Genomic DNA, 7,770 nt, shown 5'->3' with positions numbered 1-7,770 from the left:
TTGTTCTAGGTTCCTGGAGATCGCCTTGTCCCTTTTTGATCCTTGGCTTGGATACGGTGCTGCGATTTTGGCACTTGCACGTGTGTTGTGATGAGTGTGAACAACCTACAGACATCGATATGCAGTCGGCAGGCACTTGTTAATTCCTGCCGATATGATATGAGAATAATACGGGAGATATGGTGGCCGCGGCACAGAGCATATCAATCTCCACAAACATAAGATCGACTTCTGTATATAGTATAATAACTACACATTCTAATCACCACGTTGATGCCACCCTTTTTTCGTTGCCAACTACTACAACATATTGGGCGCATTGTTGGCGTCAATATATGCTAGGTTCATGTGGGGATTGTGAGGATTATGAAAGCCTGGCCCAACGTTTAATAGGATTAATAGAATACTTATACCAACAAGTTGCATCTTCTTTTCGTAAAAAATTTCTAGGTTAAGTGTGCTTGATCTGGAGCAATATTAGGATGAATGACCGATCGATAAGTCTTCTCGGATGTACATTAGTGAGGACAAAGTGCATACAAAAGACACGTGTTAGTCTGTGAAGATGGTCTATAATCATAGAGGGCTGTTAGGAGTAAGTACTGCCAGTCCAACAGTAGACTGGGTGTTATAAATGATATCAGAGCCGACCCTCACGGTTTCACGGGCATGCGTGAGATAGGGGATTGGGGTGTATGGCGCATGACGCATGACGCATGTGGGCCCGAAGTGGTCACATCGCATGTCATATGACGACACTGGACACACAGACGTGGCTAAGAGGGGAGGTTCCTGGATTGGGGTTGACCGACAAGGATGTCGGTCTTTTAAGGGGGTGGATTATGATATCTTGGTCGGGTGGATTGTGAAATCCTAGACCAAGGCTTAATAGGATTAATAGAATATACATACAACAAGGTGCATATTTTTTGAAAGCTTGTCTCGAAAGAACCTCTAGGTTAAGCATGCTTGGCCCAGAGAAATCTTGGGATAGGTGACCGACCGAAAAGTCTTCTCGGGTGTGTATGAGTGAGGACAAAGTGCGTACAAAAGACTCGTGTTTGTCTATAGGGTTAGTCTATGATTCTAGAGGGTTGTCAGGAGTAAGTACCTGTTGAGCATCGTTTGTGGCACTAGGCAGGGCCGGACGGTCCGCCCTCAGGCGTGGACAGCCCGCGATTAGATTAGATCAGGAAGATTAACTCCTATCTTCACGCATGTTTATCCCTCTAAACTCTTAGGAGTTGTTGGAGGATGCCTACTATCACACCCTGTTCTGGGGGCGAAACCGAATGCATAGCATATGTGGGACAGGATCCATTTTCCACACATATGTTGACGTCACAAGTGTAATATATCAAAAGACAATGCAATAAAGGCGTAAAAGGGAGTAGAGTAACTTTATTACATCATCCAGAACATTGTATCTAAACAAGTATCATAATCAAAGTACGACGGAATTAAACATGGACACTCTTCCACAGGAAGGTGACTGGCGCATTGTTAGACTCAAAATTCATCAACGACATCTGCGAAGTCTTCGTCATCACCCTCTGATCAAAATATTAGCAAGGGTGAGCTCACTTATGGTTGGGGCTCAGCAAGTGGGGGAAATAATGCAAAGTTAACAAGGTAGGCTATGGATAAGCGATAAGCATTTTAGTTGGTCAGTATTTTATTAGCAACACTTGTCTTACTAATAAGTATGTCCCAAATATCCCAATTAATCAAAGACAAAAGATTATATCAAAACACTTAAGTGAAATCACTTAAGCAAACCACTGGTAGATCATCGGGTCGTGATTTATTTTCCATCTTTAAGTTCGATTATCATGTGAGGGTCCAGGTTGCTCTTAACCGTGAGCACGGCTGATATATCAGTTTTACACTCTACAGAGGTGGTACAACTTTACCCACAAGCTGTGTATCCCATCTAGCCTGGTACATCTTAGCCATCTTAGCAGAGGTGGTACATCTGAGCAGAGGTGCCACTTTAGTCACTTGTCCACTATAACCCATATTGAATCATAGCCATCCCGAGTACGGGGTAGTCCAACTATGAAACCCATACTGATTTCTTCCCATTTCCATTCCGGTAGTTTGAGAGGTTGTAGCAATCATGCTGGTCTTTGGTGTTCGGCTTTAACTCGTTGACACACATCACATAGTGCAACATGAGTAGCCACATCTCTTTTCAAACCGTACCACCAATACTTTTCTTTTAGGTCCAAGTACATCTTAGTACTTCTAGGGTGAATAGAATAAACCGAATCATGAGCTTCTCTTAAGATAAGTTGACGTAGGTGTTCGATTTCTGGTACACATATTCTCTTTTTAAACCATACTGTGCCTTGTTCATCTTCCGTGAAATTTGGGGCTTTACCCAAACTAATCAGAGTTTTAATTTCCTTAATTTTCTCATCAGATTCTAGTACTTTACGAATCTCTTGTTCCAAAGTAGATTCCACTTCCATAACTACTACTTCCATATTATTGAGCATATCAAGGTTGAGTTGTTCCATTTCCCAGCACAATTCCTGTGGCATCAAATGAGTAGTGATGTTGTTCACTTGACCTTTACGGCTCAAAGCATCTGCCACTACATTTGCTTTTCCTAGGTGATATTGTATTTCCAAGTCATAGTCTTTGATTAACTCAAGCCATCTTCTCTGTCTTAGGTTGAGTTCTTTCTGTGTGAACATATATTTCAAGCTTTTGTGATCCGTGAAGATTTTACACTTGTTTCCGATCATGTAGTGCCTCCAAATCTTCAAAGTGTGCACTACGGCAGCTAATTCCAAATCATGCATAGAATAATTCTTTTCATGCTTCCGTAATTGCCTTGAAGCATATGCAATTACTTTTCCTTCTTAAATTAACACACATCCAAGTCCTAGATGTGATGCATCGCAATACACGTCAAATCCTTTATGAATATCAGGCATAATCAATACTGGTGCAGTGGTTAGCCTTTCCTTTAATTCCTCGAAACATTTCTGACATGCTTCATCCCACTTAAATTCTTTACCTTTCTCCAACAGTGAAGTAACAGGTTTCACTATTTTGGAGAAGCCTTCAATGAATCTTCTGTGGTATCCCGCTAATCCAAGAAAACTCCTGATCTTGGACACATCAGTGGGTTGTTTCCAATTTAGCATTTCGCTTATTTTACCGGGGTCTACCTTGATTCCTCCATTGGTGATAATATGACCTACGAAAGCGACTTCCTTCAGCCAAAAATCACATTTCGAAAATTTCACATACAACTGATTGTCACGAAGTTTCTGTAGAACTAATCTTAGATGATTTTTATGTGCTTCTTCACTCTGAGAGTATACAAGTATGTCGTCAATAAACACCACCACAAACTGGTCGAGGTACTCCATGAATACTTTATTCATCAAGTTCATAAAGTAAGCTGGTGCATTAGTCAGTCCAAAAGACATGACTAAAAACTCATAAAGTTCATATCCTGTAGCGAAGGCAGTTTTAGGTATATCTTGAGTCCGAATCTTCAATTGGTGATAGCCTGATCTTAGATATATTTTTGAGAATACTTTAGCTCCTCTCATCTGATTAAACAAATCTTCAATCCAAGGTAATGGGTACTTGTTCTTAATCGTTACTTCATTCAAGCTTCTATAGTTGACACACATTCTCCTTTAACCATCTTTCTTGTTCACAAATAGAGCTAGGGCTCCCCATGGAGACAAACTGGGGAGAATAAAACCTTTTTCTAGTAATTCTTCTATTTTCTTCTTCAATTCAATTAAATCTGTGACATCCATTCGGTAAGCTCTTTTTGAAATTGGTGCAGTTCCGAGTAATAGTTCAATAGAAAACTCTATATCCCGATCAGGTGGCATACCTGGTAATCCTTCCGGAAATACGTCTGGGTATTCACACCCTCTTCTGATGCGCTCCAAAGATTTCTCTTCTAATTGATTTACCATTGCTTCTGCTATTGTTGGCATACAGACATTGACTTCAACTCTTTCTCCTTGCGGTCTGGTTATTGTAACCATCCTCTTAGCACAAGATATTACTCCATCATACTTGGTTACGTAGTCTATTCCAAGTATCACATTGGTTCCACCTGATTCCAAAATTATCAGCTCTACTAGAAAGCTTAGGCCTCTAATTTCAATCTTAGTCTGAGGGCTCTAAGTTCACCTCTCTGTGACCGAATTAATAGTTTCTTCTTCAAGGGATAGTTTAGTATATTATGCTTTTCCTCAAATGACTTTGTTACAAAGGAGTGAGATGCTCCTGAATCAAATAAAATTGAAGCAGGTTTGGAGTTAATAAGAAACATACCATACACCATGTTGACATCCTCAGGAACTGATTCTACTGTCACGTGATTAACTCTTTCCTTTGGTTCTATGGAGTCTTGTTTTGTGCAGGTCCACAAGCAGGTGTATTCTGATTAGTCCTCTGGTTGCTGTTCTTCTGGGGTGTCTGTTGATTGCGTCTTGGGCAGTTGTTAGCATAGTGGCCAAGTTCGCCACACTTGAAACAACCATTAGGTTGGACTGGGGTGTTTGTGCTGTTGTTTTTGGCGGGTGTGTTCACGACGCTTCCTTGACAATTTTGCTGTTGATCACTAGACCTTTGACCGGTCTGAGTGTTGTTCCTTTGTTGGTTTTGATATTGGTTGCTCCTCTGACCTTGTTGTCCAGAGCATTGTACTTGGTAGTTGTTGTTCCCACTCTAATTTCTGGAGCGGAACTGAGAGCCTTGGGAGTTGTTCTGACAGGTATTCCTGATGGTCTGCCCTTGGAACTTTCTCTTATGATCAGACAACTCTTTTCTTTTGCTTTCAAGGCCAATTGCTGTGTTAAGCAAGGTCTGGAAGTTGGGAAAGTTGTGGCTCTATAGCTGATAGTTTAAAGGCCCAATCAAGCCTTCCAAGAAACGTTCTTGGCGCTTCTCGTCAGTGTCTACTTCTTCTAGGGCATAGCATGAAAGCTGGGTGAAGCGATCACGGTACTCACTCACGGACATGTTCCCTTGTGTGAGGTAAAGGAACTCCTTCTTCTTGAGATTCATTATTCCCGAGGGAATATGGTGAGCATGGAAGTTCACCTAGAATTCTTGACAGGTTATGGCGTCAGCATTAGCATGTGCCGCGGTGAAGGCATCCCACCAATCGGACGCGGCACCTTCAAGTCTTCCCGAAGCGTACAAGACCTTCTCTCGGTCATTGCATTGGGTGATGTCCAGTTTCTTCCCAATGACCTTGAGACAGTCATCGGCATCCAAGGGGTCAACTGCATGAGAGAAAGCAGGCGAGTGATGACTCATGAAATCCCGGTGCTTGTCTCTAGCTTGTGGTGCATTCTGGTGTTGGTGTTGGTTGTGTTGATTTTGCTAATTCTATTGAATCTACTGCACAGAAGCAGTGAGTCCTTGTAAAAGCTGCATCTGCGCTGCGATGAATTGCTCCATGTTGGGGTTGTGTGGCGGTGGTGGCAACTGCTGACCATGCTGGTTCTGGTGGTTACTGGAACCTGAGCGAGTGTTTACCATCTGGTTGGTTAGAAAATGCAATTCTGAGGTAAGTGAGGAGTAGAGAAGATTCTAAGGGGAATAGCTTATTATTAAGGTTAAGTTTATTTTTATGCTCTTATGGCCATCATTCATAAGACCATTCCACTCAAGCAAAACTCCAACTCAAACATTGCAAACAACACCATTACATGGTTGTTATTATTATAAGTATAGTATTATAAGGGTGTTCATCGTGTAATGCGAAAACTAACTTATTACAATGTAAATGGAAAATCTATAGCAACCTGGTGATGGATCCTGGTTCTCCATAGCGGATCCTCTTGCGGGGAGGGGATGTCGCCATGGCAGGGACTTGAACTTCAGGGGGATTCCTTCCTTCTAGTTGAGCTTCCAGGGCTGTGATCCTTGCGTGTGCAACCTCCAGCTCTAGGTGTACCCTAGAGATGTCTAGGGTAGCACTATCCAGGTCGGTGTTAAGACCTGCCACAACACCAACTAGGGTGTTGAGGCGATCTTCTTCAGCTCCACCTGGAATAATGCTGGTCTGACTTTCTCCACGAAGACATAGAGGAAGATGCATGTACTTCGTGTTGTGCAGCTGCTGCCGATAGGTGTGGTTGAGGGACCATAGAGTTCGCCTAGCAGCATCGCTGACCGAAGCAGCGTAGGTGGATAGCGGCGTCAGAGACTCATGAGCTGACAGAGTCCTGAACCCTCTATCACCTGCATCCATCACCCTGACATGAATGCGAGTGATGTAGTAGCAAGCCCGAGGGGGCTCGCACACTCGCCTGGTCTCATACAGGGGTCGGACGTAGGTTCCCAACGCATGCAGAACATCCTGCAGCAGGTTAGGAAAGTGCCCCGTCTCGAACATTGATGTATAATGTTCGGTGACAGGCCATAACCCCACGTAGTGGTCCTGCTGTTCATCATTGGCTTCCTCGTTGATGTTCTCCTCCTCCTCTTCTTCTTCTTCGTCTTCATCATCGTCACCAGAGTCGACCGGGGTGGGCATAGGCAGAAACTCCTCCGAGCTGTCTTCCAGAATGCCTCCGTTCTCCACACGAATGCGAGGGAGATCCACATGAATTTCCTCGACTACCACGGGGTAGACGGGAACTTGCCGTGGCGGAGGGATGTAGTTGGTGTTGGTCCGGGTGCTTTGGATTGTACGAACCATATACAAGAGAAAATGTCAACTTAGTTGAAATTTAAAGAGGTAAGGTTAATAAAATAATTTTGTAAGAACAAAATTAGCATGTTTTGAAAAGACTAGGCTTTCCATTTCTAACTAGTCTAACGACCTAGAGTCAGCATAGCTTTGATACCACTTCTGTCACACACGGTTCTAGGGGAAAACCGAATGCATAGCATATGTGGGCCAGGATGCATTTTCCACACATATGTTGACGTCACAAGTGTAATATATCAAAAGACAATGCGATAAAGGCGTAAAAGGGAGTAGAGTAACTTTATTACATCATTCAAAACATTGTATCTTAACAAGTATCATAATCAAAGTACGATGGAATTAAACATAGACACTCTTCCACAGGAAGGTGACTAGCGCATCGTCAGACTCAAAATTCATCAACGTCATCTACGAAGTCTTCGTCATCACCCTCTGATCAAAATATTAGCAAGGGTGAGCTCACTTATGGTCGGGGCTCAGCAAGTGGGGTAAATAATGCAAAGTTAACAAGGTAGGCTATGGATAAGCGGTAAGCATTTTAGTTGGTCAATATTTTATTAGCAACACCTGTCTTACTAATAAGTATGTCCCAAATATCCCAATTAATCAAAGACATAAGATTATATCAAAAACACTTAAGTGAAATTACTTAAGCAAACCACTTGTAGATCATCGGATCACGATTTATTTTCCATCTTTAAGTTCGATTATCATGTGAAGGTCTAGGTTGCTCTTAACCGTGAGCACGGCTGATATATCAGTTTTACACTCTGCAGAGGTGATACAACTTTACCCACAAGCCATGTATCCCATCTAGCCTGGGTTGATCGGACCCATAAACACTGCCTAGGTGAATGGCTACGGATCCACTATGAGGCTTTCACAAAATATCCTTAGTACAAAGCCACCCGCTATGGTTTCCACGTCAGTATTGATGGCCCTCTCGGTGAGGTAACTTAGCCAAGACTACCACACCATGTTAACATGATCTGCAACCAAACCATTGTCACCCCCTCTTGCCCATCTTTCAGGTAGGGTTGCTAAGCACTAAGTCTATAGAG

Source organism: Zea mays, chromosome 2 (genome assembly GCF_902167145.1).
Source record: "Zea mays cultivar B73 chromosome 2, Zm-B73-REFERENCE-NAM-5.0, whole genome shotgun sequence".
Lineage (NCBI taxonomy): Eukaryota > Viridiplantae > Streptophyta > Magnoliopsida > Poales > Poaceae > Zea > Zea mays.
This window is presented reverse-complemented; position numbering follows the sequence as displayed.